This window comes from Micrasema longulum, unplaced genomic scaffold (assembly GCF_059751315.1).
Source record: "Micrasema longulum isolate JH-2025_06_02 unplaced genomic scaffold, ASM5975131v1 h1tg001476l, whole genome shotgun sequence".
Lineage (NCBI taxonomy): Eukaryota > Metazoa > Arthropoda > Insecta > Trichoptera > Brachycentridae > Micrasema > Micrasema longulum.
Window position 1 is genome coordinate 21615 of NW_028278661.1, and position 22887 is coordinate 44501.

The following is a 22887-nucleotide window of genomic DNA, read 5'->3' on the forward strand; positions in this document are numbered from 1 at the left end:
AATCCTTGAGCAGGCAGAGTTTTAAGTGTTTTGTACAGGAGAACATTATCACGTCTTTTTTCAATGGAATTCCATCAAGAATGTCAATAAATAATTTAAAACAAATTAGGTAAAGCTTTTTGTTAGAAATTATTTTTCATGTTTTTGTTCCTTATAGATTAATTCATTGTGTTTAAAAATGGGCTTTTAGGTTTTTTTCAATGAAATCCCATCAAGAATTGTCAATAAATAACTTTGATCAAATTAAGTAAACTTTTTTGATAAAAATTGTTATTTATGTTTTTTTTTCCTTATAGCTTAATTCATCATGTTTAAAAATAGGCTTTTAGGTTTTTTTTATAAAATAAATATACAAAATACGATTTTTTTCTTTTTAGGAGTAAAGTGGCGGCTCTTCTTTTGGACAAGCATCTTCAGATAAACGGCATAGGAGTTGGGCACGGAAGAGGAAGTCTGGCCCCACCTCCGGCCACCTGCAGCAGAATGAAGAGGGAAAGAAAGGCAGCCAGGACTCTGGGCATCATCATGACTGCTTTTTTAGCATGCTGGCTCCCGTTCTTCCTATGGTTAGTCATATTGCTTTTTAACCCTTGTGTAGCTTTGATGCCACGTGAGTCTATGTTTAATACCACGGCAACGGCCAACCGGTTGATTGTAGCTATTACGTATCTCGACCACGACAATAAAAAAAATAATGTTTGAAAAAGACGAAGATTTTTTAGATCTTGTTTGCCATTATTTAGTTATTCTTCTTAGCCATTTTTTGCTCTTGGCAGAGCAATTTTCATTGTCAAGTTAGCAGGAGAGAAGCACGTCGATAGGATCTGCCTCCATTCGATTCGCTTCTGGAGGCCTTTTAAAAAGAGACGCCAGTCGCTTCTGTCACCAAGTCGATTGATCTGGTAGGACTTCTCACACGAGATTGAGTTCCCTTTTTTCGTTCTTTTACCACGGATTTTTCCATGGAAATCACAAATATAAAATAGAAAAAGTCTAAAATAAATAATTAAAATGTCTATCATACAGAAATAATTATCAATTCAATAATTATAACTGAACGTAGTTATGCAGAAAGCAGCCAGTCCACTATTTTGAAAAAATGAGATATTGGTGTTATCGGGCGCAGTGAGGTCAATTCTATGTTCTGCTAAAAACAGCCAGACCGTTTTCAAACAAAAAAACTCTATTACACCTTCTGAAAATGATGCTGATCACAAAAATGGCATTTCTCAATTTGCAGAAAACACCCACAGGACTAGAAAAATCTTATGCTACTTTAAAATTCATTTACACTGTTCAAATACATAATAAGATTATTGTTTGTAAAACCAAAAAAAAATAATTTATTCATTGTTAATCATTTGACAAAGTCAAAAACATTCCAACTGTTGTGTAAATTTGATAACTCACTCTTCTCACAAAGGTGCTATTATCTCAGTTTCACGTTTCTATGGCTGGCTGCTTTCTGCATAACTACGTTCAATTATAACGACACGGGACACCCCAGTGAGGGAACATTATTCTGTATAAAAAATAGAATACAAACAATGTAAAAGTATAAATAAATAAATAAATGAAGCGAGAGTACATTTCAAAATAAACTCTTTTGATAATAGATAACAGATTGCTGACTTAATGATTCTATTTAATTTATTATATAAATAAAATACGAGTGATACTTTAATCCACAAATTTGGAATATCCAGTGACCGGTTTCATCGCTTTCGCGACATCTTCGAGACTGGTATCTTTATTAAAAAGTTCAATGTATTTATACAATTTATTTGTACAAATAAAATAATTTAGTAATCATAATAACAGTAATAATAATTAATACAGTGAATTTATACAAATAAAGTAAATAAAATAAAATAAAATACTTTAACTCATTAAAATAGCATTATTTCAACTCATTAGTTAACCCGAAGAAAAAATGTTGATGGTGATCCTTAAGATAAAAATAACTTCCAAATTTGTGGATTAAAGTATCACTCGTCTTTTATTTACATAATAAATTACAATGAACTTCCATCAAGAATTTTCACTTACAAACTTAAATGTTTCTATTTAAGCTTTAAATGGCATCACTGACTGCCCCAATTTACTAAGTTGAATTAATTTCTATGTACCTTTTAAACGTACACGTCACACCAAATTATTTTACTGCACCAATGTAAAATACTAATGCAACAAAAAATTCGTGGATTCGTAGAATATGCAACTTATATAATAATGTTATTGGAGCAAGTGCGAGTGATATCTTCAACTCAAATAATAATAAATTCAAAAGGGAAATCAGCGACAACATGCAGGCATTGTGGCCGTGGGTGAGTAGTGATGAGTAAATGCAATATTGTTTTTCATTTTATTTTTAATTTACAATGGTAAATATATACAAACATTTTATTTATGGTTTTCCAAATTCTATTCTTGTATAATATAACTTTGTTGCCATATATTGTTTTTCCTGTATTTCAATCAATTGTCCCGTATAGTCAACACGACAAGTTCATTTTTTTATAATTTATTGCCCAAAATAAATATGTTCAAAACTCGTTTATTTATCGTAGCTGCTCCAAATTTAATTTACTTTGTCTCCAATTAGATATTTTTAATACAAAATTTTGTGACATCAAAAAAAAACTTTTTGAAACACTGTAAAATAAAACATTTGTCAGTGTGTATAAGTTTATGTTCCTTTAAATATGTTTATTTTATTATTTCAAAATTTTTAATTGGTCAACTTTATTATGAAAATCCCTTTCCTCCACTCCTCTACTCTATTTCCTCATCCCTTAGCCTTCTTACGAGCTTTTTTTTTCTCATGTCTTATATAATATCTTATTTTTCTCTTTACTGTGTAACATTTTCTCTCATTATATTTGTGAAAAACTTTATCTGGATGTATGTACTATTTTTTCATATTTTGTATTCTTATATAACAACTGTTGTTTTTCCTTAATAAATTAAATTAAAATAAAATAAAAATATAATATTAATGATTTGCTAACAAACAAAAGTTCTGACTTAGCTAGTTTTTTAAAAATTATATAGACTAAATTGTTTCATATTTATCTGTTGTAAAAAAATCGTTAATCTCAGTTTAGCGGATTTAGACTTGTGGCACTCTTAACGGGAGGGGTGCGATTTATTTAATAGCTAACACGCATTAGTGTCCAATAAAATTATCGAATGATCTTAGTTTAAGATGGAGTTTGATAATATTAGTTTATGTAATAAGTTAATGTAATAACTTGTTCTATAACGGTCTAAATGTGTCATGAGTGGTTTTGATATTAGGGGTTAGTTGATAATGTCAGAATCATTGTGATTGTCTCGTATAATCCTTGCCTTAGTAGATTAGTATATTAATAATATTATTTTAGGGTCACCGGCAGTGATGCGCACAACCATGATAATCGAATATCGACGTGATCGAATTATCGAATAAGAATATTTAGCGTTTTAATATATCATCATAATTTTCCTATCCGCATCCAGTGGTGCATAGACCCTTGCATTGGTACTCCGAATGCAGCGTAACTGGATCGATTGTAATAAATAGAAGGTAAGCCGATCAATATTTCGCTTCACGTCCCAATATCGGTGCAGTGAAATATTGTAGTGTACAGTTAACTTAAAATTACTATGTTTTATAACCCACTTTTTTTTACTGTCACAACCGACAAGTTTGCTACTACAACTACTGCTTTACAAAATTATGACAGGAATAGGTGACTGTACAGAACTACTTAGTTTAATAACAATTCATGTGCCAGCCAGGATTTGTAGACCACAAAGTAAATACTTGAAATATTAACAAATTACATAATCAGTCGAAATGCATTTTAAATACTTTACGGCACTGCATTGTTTAATAAAAATGCAGCGTATCACGATTATCTTTTAAAAGAAGGTGAGGTGATAAGCCTTACGCTTCAGATCCCAGTACAAGGACAATAAAACACTTCAGTTTTTAACTACCTTTAACCCTTTCAGTCCTAAATTAATTCCTGTGAATATAAAAATGTGTGTTCCAAAGGAATTGTTTGAAATGTTTTGGTATTTTTTATGTAATTTTTATATTTTATACTTTAGTCCGCTTCGTTGTCATGCAAGAGGTCTCGGGTTCGATTCCCGACATTTTTGACATGAAATATTTATGTGAAATGGTGTTTTACACTAGAATATAACATAGTCCCTGAACTAGTACCTGAAGCGTAGGAGTGATCATCTTACATTCATGTACAAATTTTTTTCAAGCTATGCTGCAATTGGTGTACCAATGCATTGTCCTATACACCATTAGGTGCGGAAAAGTAATGACGATGAAAGTAAAGAAATTATTTATCATTATATTTTTATAAAAAATGAGTCTTTAACTGATAATCAACAAACAAAATTCATTTAAATTGTGTTATTTATAATAATAATAAAAATAATCATGGTTTATTATCAAAAATAACAATTACTTTATCTACTACATACACAGTAAGGTAATAGATTTCTCTGGATCATGTCTAGTCTGCCTAACTAGGTACAACCTGTTTTAAGGCAGACATTTTTATGCACAATAAACAATAACATTACTACCTACTAGTCAATTAATTATTACAATATTAATTTAAACCCACTAACCAATTTTATACAAATTTATTAAACTGAATCCGAGTCATGGTTTTGCAATGTTCTGATAACATATTGAATATTTTGGGGCCCAAAAACCTGAAATTTCTTTGCCCGAATTCAGAGTTTGTAGTAGATTCAATTCAATTCAATTCAATTCAATTCAATTTATTTATTTTAAATATAACATATACATTACAAAAATATATTAAAAACGTACATATTATAAAAAAGAAAAGAAGAATCCTGCTCCGGAAAACCCCTTCGGATACATGGAACAGATCAATATCCAGAGCGATGTTGTTCAGCATTGCGGTAGCCCTTCCAACAGGCATAACCATAGGCAGGTTGGTCCTGAATATCGGAATATGAAACAATCTGTGCTGACGCTGTCTTAGTTAATTATCAGGAACATAAAAACCAATGCTCATCAAAATTTCAGAATTATCGATCATACCGCGCAACAATTGATAAAAATGTGTAGTCAAATACACATTCCTTCTAGTCTCTAAACTGTTGTAGCCAAGCATACCCTGGAGAAACTCGGCCGGGTAGAGCCAAGGATAATACCCGCACTCTCTCATGTAGAGATATCTCAGAAACTTCTTTTGGATTTTCTCTATCATAAGAGAGTACTTCAGTTCATGTGGCCCCCAAATCATCGAGCCACTCTCGAGACTACTTCGCACCAAGGAGTTGTAAAGAGTTCTCAGTACGCGGGTATTTTCGAAAACCCTGGCAGTACGCAGAACAAATCCTAACATCTTCAATGCCTTGCCACTGATTGTCTCTATGTGTTCATGTAATGTCAGGGTGCTCACAAATCTAACGCCCAGATCCTTAACATTCGATGTTCGTATCAGATTCTGGTCATTCATTTTGTAGCGAAAAAAAAGAGTTTTTTGGGCCCTAGTGAAGGACGTGACCGAACACTTGGAAACATTAAACCCAAGTTTGTTTCGCCTTCCCCATTTAGATATATTAGATATATCCACTTGGAGAAGACGAAAATCGTCAGAAGTTGTCACCTTTAAGAACAGTTTTAAGTCATCCGCAAACAACAGAAAACGCTAGTTAAAAATTACATTTTTGATATTATTAATGAAAATTGAGAACAACAATGGACCCAGGTTAGAGCCTTGCGGTGTTTTAGATCCCATGACCTATCCTCTAGTTTGACTTCTGGTAGTGTGGGAGTGTTCCCTTTGGGATTCGATAAAATAATTCGCTTTCACAAATATTATTATTCTAAAAATATATCATTGCCCTGTATCTAAAATCTTAAATTCGTCAAATAAATTGACGCTGGGGTACCTGAAGGGCTTTTGTAAAATTATTTTAATTATCTTTGAATATTTTATTATTCAATCAAATTAATTAAATTTTTCTGAAATATGTTTTAGAGTTGCCTTACATATTATTTTAAAGCATGACAGGAATTCGCTCCAAAACAAACAAATCCACTTCTGGCTAGAAGCCAGCTGTCAAACTTAAAAACCAACTTTTTGTATAATGCTGAGTACTGACGTGCACAACAAAATATACAAGCTTACTTAGGGGTTCCAGGAAGAAAAAAAAAACTCTTCGCTTTTGAATTTCAGTGGGGATGAGAGTAAAATAATCTTAAAACTCGTGTTTATTGAAAAAAAAATGAACTTTTTGAAATGTACGGCAAAATTGCCTTTACGAAACGGTTTAACTATTTTTTAAAAACCTTCCATTACTTAAAACATTTAAGTTTGTAGTGAAAATTCTTGATGGAAGTTCATTGTAATTTATTATATAAATAAAAGACGAGTAATACTTTAATCCACAAATTTGGAATACCCAGTGACCGGTTTTATCGCTTTCGCTACATCTTCGAGACTGGTATCTTTCTTAAGGAGTTCAATATATTTATACAAAACAGAGGTAAGGATAGATAATTCAAAATTATATGAAAGTAAATTTAATAAAGTTATTTTTATCTTTAGGATCACCACCAATTTTTTTTTTTCGATTAACTAATGAGTTGATATAATGCTATTTTAATGAGTTTAAGTATTTTATTTTTAGTGCCCCATCCTTTGTGAGTGTGATTTTTCTACCCGTTTACTTTAAAACACGCATAAAAAAGCACATACAATTATGGTCTTATAATTAAGATAATTCAAATTATGCCAATCATTTAATAGAAAATAAACATTCCTTTGATTTAAAAAATTATGTAAAAATAATTCATATTGCATCTAAAGGCCATTAACCTGACAAACTAGAAATTCTCGAAATTAATAGATTAAAAAATAAATCCGACGTAGAATTACTTAATGAACAGACTTACTTAATTTTGCATAAATACATTGAACTCCTTAATAAAGATACCAGTCTCGAAGATGTCGCGAAAGCGATAAAACTGGTCACTGGGTATTCCAAATTCGTGGATTAAAGTATCACTCGTCTATTACTTCCATTACTTTATACTCAAGTTTAGAAACAAAAATCAAACTTTAAAATTATACAACACATTCAGTAGAAATATAAAACGTCAGAATCATAATTCCCTTTCCGCTCCTAATGGTGCATAGGGCACTACATTGGTACACTAACCGCAGCGGTTATTGATCACTTTTGTTACATGAAGGTAAGATGATAAATCTTTCGCTTCAGGTACCAGTCCAGGGACCATGAAATATTCTAGTGTGAAAACACCCCTTAAAATAGATATTTCATATCAACCATGTCGCAAAACGAACCCGAGACCTCTTGAATGGTAGGCAAATGCGCTGACTATTACACCACAAAGCCGACTACACATTACACAATTAAAATAAATGTAAAAATCAAATTAAACAATAAAATATTCTATGGAATTATATAACAAGAAAATCATTTAGTACTGTAAAGATTTTATTACCATTCACCATCTTTGAAAAGGTTTAATAGGCTTGATCTATAAGAACAATTTCCTACACTAAATATATCCGATACGTGGGAATAATTATTGCCAAATTCCAAGAGTCTATGTTGAATTTTACACAGTGTAGCTTACCTACCACATACCGCATCTGAGGACATATGTCTCCCTGGCGGTGCCCACATACACGAAAAATTTGCTCGTTGTCAAACGAGAAATACTGCCCGAAGGAACTCTCTGGAATCTAGTAGTCTTAGCATATATGTGCTGAAAGAAAGTAATCCAGAAATAATAGTTATACATATTATGTACTTTATTGGATTGAGAAAAGAGGGAAGTGAATTCTTCACTGACTGGGATTAAATTGATTACACATGATCAATTCGCCGAAATAATTACAAAACTTTTTAAAAGCCTTAAAATTCTTTTTGGAAGCCACCAGATCTGTGTATCTGACAGGACCTATAACGGAGCCACGGATTGTAGCGAAAAGCTCCATTCGGTAATCATAGAGGGGGGGGGAGGTACAAGACCACATGACGTGTTCAGAAGATTGGTTAGGATATCAGCAGCAGCACGAAGGGGAGTCAACAATATTAAAAACAAATAATATTTCATTAAAATTACCATAACTTGATAAAAACTGCGTAGTCCAGTGATCGGTGATAACCCAAGAAGATTCTAAGCGCTGACGGACTGAAGGAAAAAAAAGAAAGGTAACCCTCCCTGAAGGGAAAGATTCCCATCGCGATTGCCAAGCATGAAGAAGACTATTCAAAGACATTCTTTTTATATTCGATTAAGGCATTTTTTACACAGTTTGATAAGTGGCCACTTAAACCAGCCAATGACAGGTTATAAGCCCTGTCAATGCCTAGACTTTCATATTCCCTTCTCTTAAATGTTCTCCATCCCACGATGAATGGATGAAATCCAATCTTTTCGACAAACTCAAAATATTGTAAAATTTAAGGTCACATGTCACGCGGCCGCGTCACGAACCATAAGATGCATCCGAGTGCAGCCGAACGTAATCCGACACATCCCGCAGCAGGTTTTGGCCGAGCCGAAGTTTTGAAACCAAAACCACGGCCGAAACTCATTTTATTCTCCAAATCTTCGGTCGGTCACAAGCTGCGTATGCGTTGCTCTGCATTTTTTTATGGTTGCCTGGCGGTTTTTCAAAATTTTGCGATACTCCATCCAGGCAGTCCAAAATATATGTTTTTTTTTTGTACAATCAGCAAAAGTGCTGGTATGAGGGGATATAATACTATGCCACTATTTGAAGTAGATAAAAAAACATCACATATCACTTGTCACATGGGCTGTTAGAACAGTTTTTAATTTGTTTTTATATGTTAATGTTTGGTATACCTTTTAAAAGTGAATTGTAAAACGTTGTCGCTGTATACACAAAACTGTTTCTTTTTCTGTTAGTCCTCGGTTGTTCACAAGTTAAATTATTTGACGCTCTTGTATTTCTTGGGTGTATATTGTAGTTCAAAGTCAATTCCACATTCGTCTTAATTTGATTGTTTTTCATCTCAAACATCATTTTTACCTTTTCCGTGAAAATAAATTCATCTATAAACCTATTAAATCAAATTAAACCTGTAGCCCAAATGCTTGCAGACTGGCTGAATTTCCTCCCTAGGGAGTTGTTGATATTAAAATTTATTTCAACAGAGAAGGAAAACATTTTTGAGAAGGGAATATGGAAGTCTAGGCATATAACCTGTCATTGGCTGGTTTAAGTGGCCATTTTACACACTGTGTAACATTCGCCATTCTGCCCATGTTTGAACATCCACATTTCCTCAACTCTTCCATCTGTTGACTTTTGTGAAGTAAAACAGCTGAAACCTTTATCACGCCAGTCTGCAAGCATTTGGACATACTCAAACATTGATGAATTACTACCTGGTAAAAGAAGAAGTATAAATTGGGAAATTGTTTTCAGGCGTTGCCTTGTAGGTGATTTGGTTCAGCGTGATGAATCCCACCCACGTGATAAAGGTTTCAGCTCTTTTACTTCACAAAAGTCAACAGATGGAAGAGTTGAGGAAATGTGGATGTTCAAACATGGGCAGAATGGTTAATGGAACACAGTGTGTAAAGTGGTGACTTTAACCAGCCGGTGACAGGTCATAAGCCCTGTAAATACCTAGACTTCCATATTCCCTTCTCAAAAATGTTTTCCCTCTCTGTTGAAGTAAATTTCAATCTGTAGTTCTTGTATATTTATTAAAATTTCATGTTATTTTAAGTGCCTTATTCATTGTTAATATACAGATGAAGTTAAATGCAGGATCGAAATAGCCCGTAGCGCATTCAACAAAACAATAACAATATCCTGAAATGATAAATTAAAATTCTCAGAACAGTGAACGAAATCTCATTAAACGGTACTGTTGATGTGTTCCTAAAGCCAAAGTCAAGCATTCAAGAAGCAAGCGGTGTTGTCACTTCTGACTCGCGATGACACACTTGCCATGTCCGCATAGATAATGCCATAATTATACCTTTTGTAAATTCAAATATATTTTAAAATTGTTTGGATTAAGTGTTATTATAAATATACTCATTAATGCCAATCTGTTGGGGCTGTCATAAGCCTGTTGATTGTTTTTTTAAATTTTATTATTTTAATAATTTAAAACATAGGCAGAGAATGGTGAAGTGTCATGTTTGGTCTGTTCTGTCGTAATAAATTGGCAAATGTGATTATTGTTAAGACGATCAGGACATTGAGAGACAGAGAAGAGCCATCAATATCAGGGCCTCTAAGCTAGCAAGACGCTTCTTTCAGTGCAGTGACAAAGTGAAGAAAATCATCTTTACATCGTATTGGACGTCCATGTATGCAACGGAACTATGGAACAATTATACGAAAGCAGCACGGAATAAATTAAGGGTCACGTATAATAATTTATACAGGCAATTATTTGGACTGCCTGGGTACGGCAGTGCCTCCGAAATGTTTACAGCTGGACGGATAAACACCTTAGTTGCCCTGCTTCGCCAAAGAGCCTGGAGCCTATGGGAACGCCTGAAAAGCTCCAACAACGCGCTTCTCCAAGCCACTGCAGGATGGATCTATTCACCTCTGTTCGAGCAATGGTGGGATATGCTGAAACCACCATAAGTGCTTCAAATATAAAATTTATTAGATAATTTTGTTTTATATGGTAGAATTGGTAAAAATGTCATATGAAATAATTAATTTAGTCAATTACACTATATCCAATTGCTGATATTATTTCGTCGGTTATAACATTATGTCTATAAGCATAACATAAGCGTAATATTTTATATAACCGTTGATCAATAGATGAAACGGTTATACTCACATATAACTAGTTATAAATCACTACGTTATTTTCATCAATCGATTATGCACTAGACTCCATATGAGATAAAAACTTTTCAAATGGAGAGAATCTTATATCTAAAAGAGATAAAAGGGACGAAAATGAATGAAAAGGTCCCAAAGAGAGGATAATCTTATAATCTCATTTAACGACAATTTTCTTTTCATCCATTCTATTTAATTAGAGAATTAATAATTAATTAAATTAAAACAAATGTTTAATCTCATAGGAGTGGTTGTACAATCTTATAAATTATTATTTCATTAGCTCACAATGATTCATAGGGCACTAAGTTGCACTTATAACATTTATTTCACGTTTTTTCAAAGTGGACAATTTGTCACATTTTCAGCCTCACAAATCAACCTGACTTTAAAATAAAAACATTTTTTATTATTTTGTCGATAAAGTTTTATTGGTTGTTAAATGAATTTGCGTTATTATTTCTACTTCTGAAGTTTTGGTTTTCAAAGGAGAAGCCATCTTCGGGGTGACATCACCCTGTTAAAAAGGCCTCTGCTTCTAAACGATTTCTATATCAGCATATATTTTAAAAAATAATTTTCAAACTATCATAATGTTGACGTTTATTACGCTACTTTTCTTCGATAGCAGTTACCACAGTATTTTTGGTCAAATATTTCAACACCGTTCTAAACCCTTGTTCAATTAGAACTGATAAAATCATGTTAAATCCCTAAATAAAATAAACTACCGTTATAACAACGTGACGTTTATTTCTGAAATCATCTGTCGTAGTTACCACTGTATTCTGGGTTAGGTTAGGTTAGGTTAGAACATAGGTCATCTACGTTCTGCTCCTACATCAATAGAGAGCTCAGAATTACATTCTTAAGCTCGTTTACATGGGTCACTTACTATCTATCTACTTTTACACATCTAGTAAACGTTATTACTGTAACTCTCCAAAAAAAAAAGACTAATTCTTGTGCTTGGAGAGTGACTTACACTGTTTTAGTTGTTTATTTATAAGCGTTGATATAATTTTAAATACGAGTACAAAAAATAGAAAAATAAAAAAAAGGATTTATAAAGAAAAAACATAAAACAATAATACATTCATACTAATTCAAATTTAATGTTGTTTTTACACGTGTTCAAGAAATTTCTTTAGATTCACTTTTAATTTATTCATTGATATATTATTTTTAATAGTTTTTAGTTCATTGGGAAGATTGTTATAATTTTTTACAACTTTGAAGACAAAGCTATTTTGACCATGACTTGTATGGAATTTAAGAATTTTAATATTATTTTGGTATCTGAGTGACTTATTCATTTCAAATTCTTTTATTTTTTATTTTTTATATATTTGTATCATATATTTTTTGTTATAAAGAGTGTCTACTGTATGAACCTTAAATATTTTATATTGACTTTCCGTATTGAATGTTGAGGGTTTCTTTAAAATTACTTTAATAATTAATTTTTGTACTATTTTAAGAGGGTTTAATATATTGGCATATGCACCACCCCATCCTACAATACCACATTGTAGCAAAGATTGTACAATTGAGTAATAAGCTATTTTTAAATGATTGATTTTTTAAATATTCCTTAATTTTATAAATATGTATATATATTTTCTAATTCGTTTAACTAGTTCACTGATATGGTCTTTCCATTTTAAGTTTTGGTCTATTATTATTCTGCCAAATCCAATCCCTCGTTTTTTTTAATGTTATTTGGGTGTCTGTGTATTTTAATCGGCCTTTTGCGTCTCTCAACATGATGACACTTTATGTCTTTACTCTTGACTGTGACACGCTACAAAACACTAGTACATAAACACTCAACACAATTATTTACCCTGAAACTATGTAATGAATCCAATCTACACGGGATTACCCTAGATCCTTAAAGACGACACATATCAATAAGATTATTTTAAAAAATTATGTTTATTTTCCAAATGAAATGAAAATTTTAAAATCGTATAGATAACCATATTTTTTATTTCTTTCAAGGTATTTGACTACAACTCTTTGCGGCTCTCCATGCTACTGTCCCCCGATAGTAGTTACCGCAGTGTTCTGGGTCGGGTATTTCAACTCCGCCCTAAACCCGCTCATCTACGCCTACTTCAACAGAGAATTCAGGGTCGCCTTCAAGAAGACTCTCGAATCCTGCTGCAGAACCATCCTGAGGAGTGACTCCGACAATAACGGCATGCTCTTCGCAGGAAGGGCGTTTGGAAGACGAGAACTGAACGTTCACTCCAATGCCAGTTCGGAAATTCACATGAATAATTGTTTGAAGATTTCGGCGCAAGCTGAGCCACCTTGCGCGATCAGAGATCACATGACGTTGGGAGAGAGTGTGACGTAAGATGTTTATTTTATTCATATCATTTTTTTAATGATTTAATTTGAAGGCGACACATTTCATATTTAAAAGTGTTTAAAATACCTCTCAAAATTTGTATTTGTAAATAATCATATAATTTCACCAGCTCCGCGTAGGTAGGTTGGTGATCTTGTAAAACAATTAAACAAATCAGAATCGACAAAAACCTATTTCATAATTTTCTTCTAAATTTTTTTCGAAATATTCTCACCACGATATATTATTGAGTCGCAGTTGGATTTTCATTTTATCAAAAAAACATATTGGCTAGCTAAATTACAAAACGGCTCCGTATTATAAAAGGGCCAATCGACGATTATCCACATTGTGAAACTTGGCTTTGGCAAGCCACGTTAGGACGCTATGGCAAAGATGTTAGATATTTTAGAGTGAACGTTAAGGCGACCAATATAATGATATTATATACTTTAAAAAAATAATTTAAACACGTTTATTTCGCTATTAATTGGGGGTATTAGAAGCAAGCTTAGAAATCTCCATTGAAGGAGTTACTGAGAAAACTTTAAAAAAATAATTGTGAAGTTTCTAAGTATACTTCACCAACTCAATGGAGAATGTTAAGTTTGCAGTGCCAAGTAGTATAATTGAAATATGTTTTTGCAAGATTTAGAGACGATTTTGAATTACGCTATTATTTAGGTAGGTAGGTCAATATGTATAGTTTATTTTGGCATTAACTAATTTTCTAAGTTTGCTTCTTATACCCTCAATTGTTTTATTAAAATTAGCAGGTAATACAACCAACCTAACTTCACATAACTACAACTACTACTACCATCATGCCATTTCCCCGGAGGGGTAGGCAGAGAGAATGGACCACCACACACGTCTATCCTGTAATACATTCCTAGCTTTTTCCACATTAGTACATCTTGTCATACATGCCCCTTGGCTCTGTCTGCTTTTGACATGACCAGACTTGGGAATTTGGTTAATCTGACCATGCCACTTCTTTTTTGGTCGTCCTCGTATCAATTCACCGTTCGTGAGACATCAGAATATTGCTTCGTGGGTATTACACGCACCGTTAAGTCTTCGAGTATTGTATTCTTAATAATAAGCTTTTACTCGTTCATCAAGGCATATTAATTTCATCTCTCAATATTATTGAGATGATGTCCGTTTTCCATCAGAAACTATGACTCCCTTTGCTTCTTCTACATAATAAACATCATGCCCGATCGTTTGGTCAACCGGAATGCATAATAAAATGCCGTTAGTCAGCCAAAATGCTATACGGCCAATCGCCCATTGGCCCTTTTACAATACGGAGCCGTTTTGTAATTTAGCTAGCCAGTATGCATTCCATCTAAAATGACAATCCGGCTGTGAAAGATATATTTATTAAAGTCGTTTAAATGGATTATGGAAGTAGGCAAAAATAGAATGGATTATATCCCTAAGCCAAATCATTATATTTTTTGGACTACCGCTGAGTTTATTATTATTTTTAATAGGTATAACAGTATTGTATAGTAATATAAATAATATTACATATTAGGTATGGGATATCGCAATGACACATTCATTAAAATTATGTTTTTATATGTAAATTTAATAATTTAATTAAATCAATGTTTTTTTTTCTATCAAAGCTTTTAAGTATATTAATGTTTTCTCGTGTTTTTCAATCGTTTTTACATTTTTTTTAACGAATTTGTAAATAATTATTTTTTAAATTAATTTCACTTCTGTGCGTTGGTTGTGGAATAGATAATTATTTTTGTTAATTACTGTTAAAAAAAGTTGTTCAAAAGTTACATTTTTGTTTTGATAAATACTCGTAATTACTTACGTAGATTTATATCTTTATTTTTAGCCGTGTAAATATATGTAAAATTGTATAGATACGACATATCTTAATTTTAAAAATAACGACAATGCTCTGATTTAAGTTTTTTAGAAAGATACAAATTGACAAAAAATCCAAAATTGAATTATACAAATTCGTCACTTTAAAAAAAAACTTTACTTAGAATTCTCCGTTTCGTGATCTAGTCATTAATGCGTTAATCTACCATGCACAAGATCGATTCCTCGAGTTTGTTACGTGATCCTTATTATTATTCTTAGTGGGAGGGGTCAGTGTTATGCAAGTTTCTGACGTCACTACGACCTGTGAAGATCTATTGTGACGGTCCCCGTGAATAGTTCTCGCCTTCCAAGTCCATGTCTGTAAAGACCCTGGCTACTGTGTGGAAGACGACAGTTTACATTGTGCTAAATCTCCCCTTAAACCCAGAACCGTAAAGTATCTGGCTATTAGCTAGGGGGCGAGCTCTTTAACATCCTCAGGTTTAACCAGTGATCTCCCGAGGATAAGCATCCTTTTATGATGTAAAGCATAACACTCACATATAATAAGTATAGGTGTTTCGTCATCTGCACTGCAGAACTTACATCTAGAAGTTTCGAAAAGGTTCATTCTAGCAAGGTGTTTGCTTAATCTGCAGTGCCCTGGGCGGGCTCTAGTGATAACCCTCACTTGATTTTGGCTGAGCTTTATTAGGTCAAGAGCAAAACTTTGTTAGTACCCTTTTATCAATTCCTTTGCATGGTGCTGACCAGTTTTGCCAGAGCATTGCACTCTGCTTCCTGGCCCATTACCTAAGCTGCTACGTGATTACTTATTATTTATTTATTTATATTCTATTATCTTGAACCTGCCTATTTTTTGTAAAGTTACATACTATCAGGGGCATATCAGGGCATTTTGATATATTTACGAAAAAACGCAATTAATATTTTAAAATATTAGTTTCTCCATTGGATCTATTGAGTTTGGAGTTGTCAATTAGTCGGACAAATCCGGAGGTTCACGCGATGTTACTCGCGTGAAGATACCCGGAGTGCCGCTAGAGTTGTGGCCTTATGGGAATTTTCATCAGCCTTATTCTCTACACTGCTGGATAAAGACCTCTTCCAAACGTCTCCATTCCTTCCTTTCGCCCGCTTGAGGATATATGGTAAGACAATTAAAAATATTCATGATTGTTTAAAAACAACAGTCATAATCTTCGGAGATGTGAGAAAAAGCATTAGCAGTAACTACGCGTGATGAAGGATTTCGCTACGTGACTCCAAAAATATGAAACAATAAGGATGTTCATCCATACGGAAAATTGGCTTTAAAAAAATTCTTATGCGTCGTAAAAATTATTTTCTATTAGTTTCTTGAAAACGCATGAAAAAATTTTGTTTAAATATTTTACTAATAAAAGACCTAAGTCTATAACTTAAAAACCGAAATTCGACAATAAATGTCAACCCTTGTGTATGCGCTGTAGCAAATCATTGACATATCTACATGTCATTTTGACGATCTATTTATACGCTTCCAAATCAGTCAACAGTGTTATGTTTGCTTGTGAGCATCATATTTTTTTCAATCGTAGATAGTTTTGAAAATTGACGAAAAAACAACATTTTCGGGAAGTTTTTCTTAGTCACTTTTTTGCAAAGAAAACTGCAGCAAAAAGTCATCGTTTGCTCGTGGAATTGTACGGCAAACGTGCTCTTGCGAAATCACAGTGTTTCTAAAATAAAAAAATTATATCAAAGACAAAGAGCGGCCTGGACAGCCGAAAAATTTTGAAGATGAAAACCAGAAGGCATTTGTGTAATGTGAGCTTCTAAAACCGGGTAAACCATTACTGGAGAATTGTACCGGCAACAACTGATTCATTTTAAGAGAGCATTGAAGGAAAAACGGCCAGCATGGGAGACCAAACACGAGACATTGATTTTCCAACATGACAATACTCGACCACGTGTTGCTCAACCCGTTAAAGATTATTTGTTTGGATGGGAAGTTCTGCTCCACCCGCCATAGTCCAGACTTGGCGCCTTCTGACTTCCATTTGTTTCGGTCGATGCAGAATGCACTTTCCGGAATACGCTTCACTTCAGTCCAAGGCATTAAAAATTCGCTCGATTCGTTCTTTGATTCAAAATTTGATTGTTTTATTTGGGATGGCATCCACAAGTTGTCAGAAAGATGGGGAATGTTGTAACTTCCGATGGACCACACTTTGAGTGTTAGAATTATACAAGATTTTCATTTAATAAACGCTCGAATTTCCGAAAAAAATCCGGCTTTTAAGTTATAGACAATAATAAAAACAAACTACTTCGAACGATGTCACTAGTTCTTATGAATTAACCAATGATAATGACAATGTGAAAGATTTCCGGTTTAAGGTAAGTCAATGGACCAATTGGTAGAACTGATCTGAAGAATCGGAAGAAAATTTTAGACGTCACACGCTGAGTAATAAAAAAAATACACAACCATAAAAAATCATGTCGCTGATCAAACGACTTTTAATTTTTTCAATAATAAATTTTTGCTTAGTTCAATGTTAGCCTGTTAACAAATAAAAAAAATTAAAAATCCCCTAAACTACCTTATTTTTTTCTCCGGTCGCGAGTTTTAGGTAGTAATTATTTTAATACACAACGGAAAATTTTCTCAGAAGAAAGAAACACTTGTTCTAATCCCAACGGATTTCAATAATACTTAGGTGATCCAGGTAGTATGTAACTTTATAAAAATATAGAGATTTAACATAATTTAATTAATATATTGCAATAATAAAGTTACATTTATAACAGTTTTATGAAATTTATAAGTGTAATAATTTGATTGTTTTTTCTTAAATGCTGTACCTCTACAAAAAAGATACAAACTCTTGTGCTTTGAGAGGGACTTACACTGATTTATTAGTATAAGTATTAAAAGTATCTTATACAATAAAAGTTTAAAACATTGTCATTTTTTTATATGTTCTTTATTTATTATCTAGTTGTTTTTTGCGAGGCGTTCCATAAATTTTATTTTTAATTTATTTAGATATTTTATTTCCTCAATTTCTTAAAGGAGGCTATTAGTTAAGTTTTCTATGCCTAAATAAATGCAATTTTGCAGGAATTGTTTAGTATGACATTTTTGTAAGTTCAAATTATTTGGATACCTGAATAAATAAAAAAATCTGTAATAATTAATAACATTGTGTTATTTCAAATAACACCGTAATTGATTCATTCCCAGTAAGAGCTACGTCAATATTTATATTTGTAATATATTTAAATTAATTTTAAGGAACTCGTTCATCAGGGTGTAACTTGATCATTTAAATTAATATATACCACTCAAAAAGTAAAAATAATATCATAATCAATCACATGCTCTGTTTTATTGCAATATTATTTATAAAATTAAACATCAACTTTGCCAAAAATATGATTGTTATTAATAAAATTATATATGTAGATAATATAATACGTAGAATGTTAATGTTTATGTTAATCAAATTATTTAATTAGTGTCATATAGTATCTAAGAAATTTAATATGTATAGTTCAATGTGTTAAATTAATAATTATATCCATTACATCAAACACGATTTTAATTGAAATGTAAAAATATATTGAGTAATGGATATTTAAAATTAAATGTTTTTGAACATTTTGAAAGACAAGATACTGTGTCAATGGGTATATTTAATCACTAAGTTGTGTACTGATAATTTTTAGATAAATAATGTATTTAAAAAACGCATGATAATCAAAATATATATATTGTTGTATTATTAAAATGTAATAAAAAATAATATGTTATTGTAGATTATATAAAATATCAAATTTAATCTAAGCCCTTGTGTCCGGAAAGCATACAATTTTTTGTCATACATAAATACTTAATAGTCAAATGGAAATTTAAATAGGTTTTGTCAAAAATTTAACATTCGATTTACAATTTGATTTAACCAAATGCATTTAATGAATTAAATGTTCGTCGCAGGGAGCAAAACTTGCAGTTACAATGGAGTTCTGCTGCCGACCCTTATGTATGGGAGCGAAGTGTGGACTTAGAAATACAGGTATGAAAGTAGGCAGAAATCGATCGCTCAGGCGAACGTAATGTAAAACTATTTACGATAGATACACAAATGTCCAAATCCTTCCTTTATGTAAGGCTGTGCTAAGCACTATCGACAAAATCAAGACACGCGTACTGCGTTGGTTCGGACACGCAGAGCGAATCGACAGCAAAAGAACGAATAAAAGGATTTACGATGAGAATGTTGATGGACGAAGAAAACGAAAAAGACCGAAAAAGATGTGGCATGACCAAATTCCACAAATACTTGAAGAGGGACATGTCAAAAGTCGGAATAATCGTCGTGCGTGAATGAAAAAATGTATTTAGGTTGTAGTCGGATAAAACGCACAAAAAATTAGGAAATCATACAATTTTACCATTTAAAAAAAAAAACATAAATTAGATTATATACTTAAAAGATTTTTATAACCGGCCCTTACCGGTACCGGTATGAAGGTAATAAAAACCTAAACAAGATATTGTTAGAAACTTAATATTACATGCAGAATAATGTTCTTCTAAAAAAATGAATGCTATTCCATAAAAAAAAAATCAACTAAAAATCAACAATTTTTTTTTTAAGTATTACTGAAGGCATAATTTTACGTAGAAATAAAGGAAAATGTCACAAAATAAATTTGATTCAAAATGGTTGTATTTCTTTTGAAAAACAAAAAAATAAGATTTTGCTTCCGTGATTTTATTGTTCAATTTATTATTTTTAAATCATTAGAAAAAATAAATAAATACCTAGTCTTAATATGAGAATCGAGATACCAAAGTTAAGTCTTAATTTGAAATGGCGTAATCTGCCGGTCGAAAGGTAATAATATTTTAGTTAGATAATTTTTCTTTTTTTTTTTCAAAATTATTGTTTTTATCTAATTTATCTTTTTTTTTATTATTATCGTGCGAGTTTTCAAAAACATTCGTTTTCAAATGGCGAAATCGTATGATTCCCTCATTTTTTGTGCGTTTTACTTACTCGACTACAGACTTAATTAAGAGGAAGCGAGATCTGTATGCAATGATAAGGTGTTGTGGGGGGGGGGGGTTAGCAGCGTGACGGTTTTTTGTCGCTGATAAATTTTAAAGTAAAAATGAAACGTAGTAATGTTGTGGACTCCAGATCAGAGGTCTGAAGTTTGTTCCCTGCTCTGTTATATTAAAAATACATTTTTATTAGGTTGTGTGCATTTTTAATTGGGTAAAAACCAGCGTTGAGAGGAAAGAATTTTTTTTTTTTTATAAAATGTTTAAAATTAAAATACCAAAAAAACAATACAAATTTAAGTTTGTTCGTGAAAATTCTTGCTGAAAGTTTATTTTAATTTATTATAGAAATAAAAGACAACTGATAATTAAATCTACAAATTTGGATTATCCATTGTAATAAATTAATTAAATATTTTTAACACATTAATTTTCAGACCTCCTAATTAACAGTCATTAAGGTCAACAGCCACTAGGATGGGACATTCAAGTACTTACTTACAGCCACAACACTATTATTTAAACTCATTAAAAAAACTCTTGTATTACCCCGTAGCACTCTGTAAAAAGGTCCTTAAGACAAAAATAGTTCGATCTAATTACTATGGTGTTATTTTGAATTCTCTATCTTTACGGTTTTGTGTACATATGTATGTGCATTGAATTTATACTTATAATATGAATGTACCGGGTTGTGGTCTCATGGTAGTATTAAAGACTCACGGACCAAAGGTCCGGGGTTCAAATCTCACTCTCCCACGATTCGATTTCCATTTTTCCAGCACAAGTTATTTACTTCTTTTTAGAAATGTTCTGAAAATTTAAATATTTGACTTTAGTATTCTTCTATTTCGTCTAAAATAAAATAACACATATGCGAAAACGTGTTTATTTGTTTGTTTGTGTGCCCTTCACGTCTCAACGGAGCGACGGATTGACTCGATTTTTTGCACAGGGATAGCCGAAAAAATATGAAGAAACATTAGCTACTTTTTTTTCATCCCAAAAATGAAAAAAGTGCACTAAAAAAGAATTAAATAAAGTAACGAAATAAGTAACATTATTTGAAAATGAGTAGGCTGTAAGGTAGGATGTCAAAAAGAATCATTTTGAAATTAATTAGTTTGGTTTGCTTTTCGTTTTATTTTTGTAATAGGGTTTTGGATTTGTGAACAGAATAACGATGTTACGTCACCATAGAGCAACGGATCATCGTTTCATGGCGATAGTTGAAAAACTAAGCTACTTTAAATAAAACAAAAACTCTCATTGATTAACGACACAACTACTTATCTAAATAATTTCTCTCTTTTAGCACGTTAGCGTCGCCACGGGTACAAGCTTTTTTTATAATAAAGATAGGGGTTGCGAAAGCAATGAAACCGGCCACTGGTTACTTCAAATTTGTGGAATTAAGTATCACTCGTCTTTTATTTCGATAATACAATGAAAATAAACACATATCTTTAATGTTAAATATCGTTAAGTTAAACCTATTAACGATTTACACCAAACTAAAAATCACCACCAAATAAAAAAAATAAATTAAAATAAATTACCAAAACTACAAAAAAACATTTTTAAAGGTTGCAACTTTGGGGTTTTAGATATTTTCGTTTCTGCTTAATTTTATCTAAGAATAAAATAATAATAATTGCAATATAATAATCCTAATATTTGTATACATTTAGTAATGACAAGAGGGTTTTATCAATAATGATAAAAATATTTTCACTAATGATCATGGACCAAATAAACAAAAAATTGACATGGAATTGTTTTTGTTTTGAAACAATCATTTCATAACTATTATCATATCTACATAATAAGATAATATTGAGTTAAAAAATAAAAATTAACAAATAAAAGTCATTATATCGAAATATTTACTATAATATTGTTTAAAAACATACGATTAATCTATACGTGTATAATTCAATTTTAAACCAACAGTTGAGTTTTTTTAATTACTAATATTATTTCAAAAGAAGTTATAAGTTGCATATGCACAGGTGTATTCGTGTATTGTAGTCAATTAAGTTAATAATAAACTCCGCAAAAATATATATAAGTGAAATCTTTTATTTAAACACGCTCATCAATGCAACAAAACTTTCGGATACGTCGAAATTTCATATAATCATTCTCTATACAAAAACAGTTTCACTACATAAACAATAGTTTCATAGATATATATTGTATTAAAAAATAACATTAATACAATAATATTAGTATTAAATACATAAATATACAAACTTTATATTTTGCTCCGCACATAGCATGTCATATACATAAGTAATGGACAATCTATTTAGGTAAATAGAAAATAATTCATAAATGTTTAGTGGTAATTATATAACAATAGTCACAGAAAATACCATATTTCATTTAATTTGTTTTTATTTTTAAATCTGTTTTTTTTTATTAAAATCAAAAAATTAAAAAAGACCTTTGAAATCACGGGTCACTTATCATATGTAGGGTTGCGACATTTGGTTATGGCCTTATCGGGACGTTCTGGGATTAGGGGGTGTTATAATAAAAATACGATTTAATGATTAATTTTTCAAATACAAAAAAAAAAATCAATCTTGATATTTTGGGATGAATGACAACCCTAATCATGTGCTCAGGCCCGAAATAAACAAATGTTTTAAATATTGTAATTTACATCTCTTTTGCTGTTGAAATGAAAATTTACGCCAGTATTAAATTTCTTACTGACCGCG

At 31.7% G+C, this 22887-nt stretch overlaps 1 pseudogene; it reads left to right on the plus strand.

Annotated features, from left to right (window-relative positions):
- Positions 1-375: 375 nt before the first annotated feature.
- LOC148275263 (octopamine receptor beta-1R pseudogene) lies at positions 376-13242 on the plus strand (annotated as a pseudogene).
- The last annotated feature ends 9645 nt before the right edge of the window (positions 13243-22887 follow it).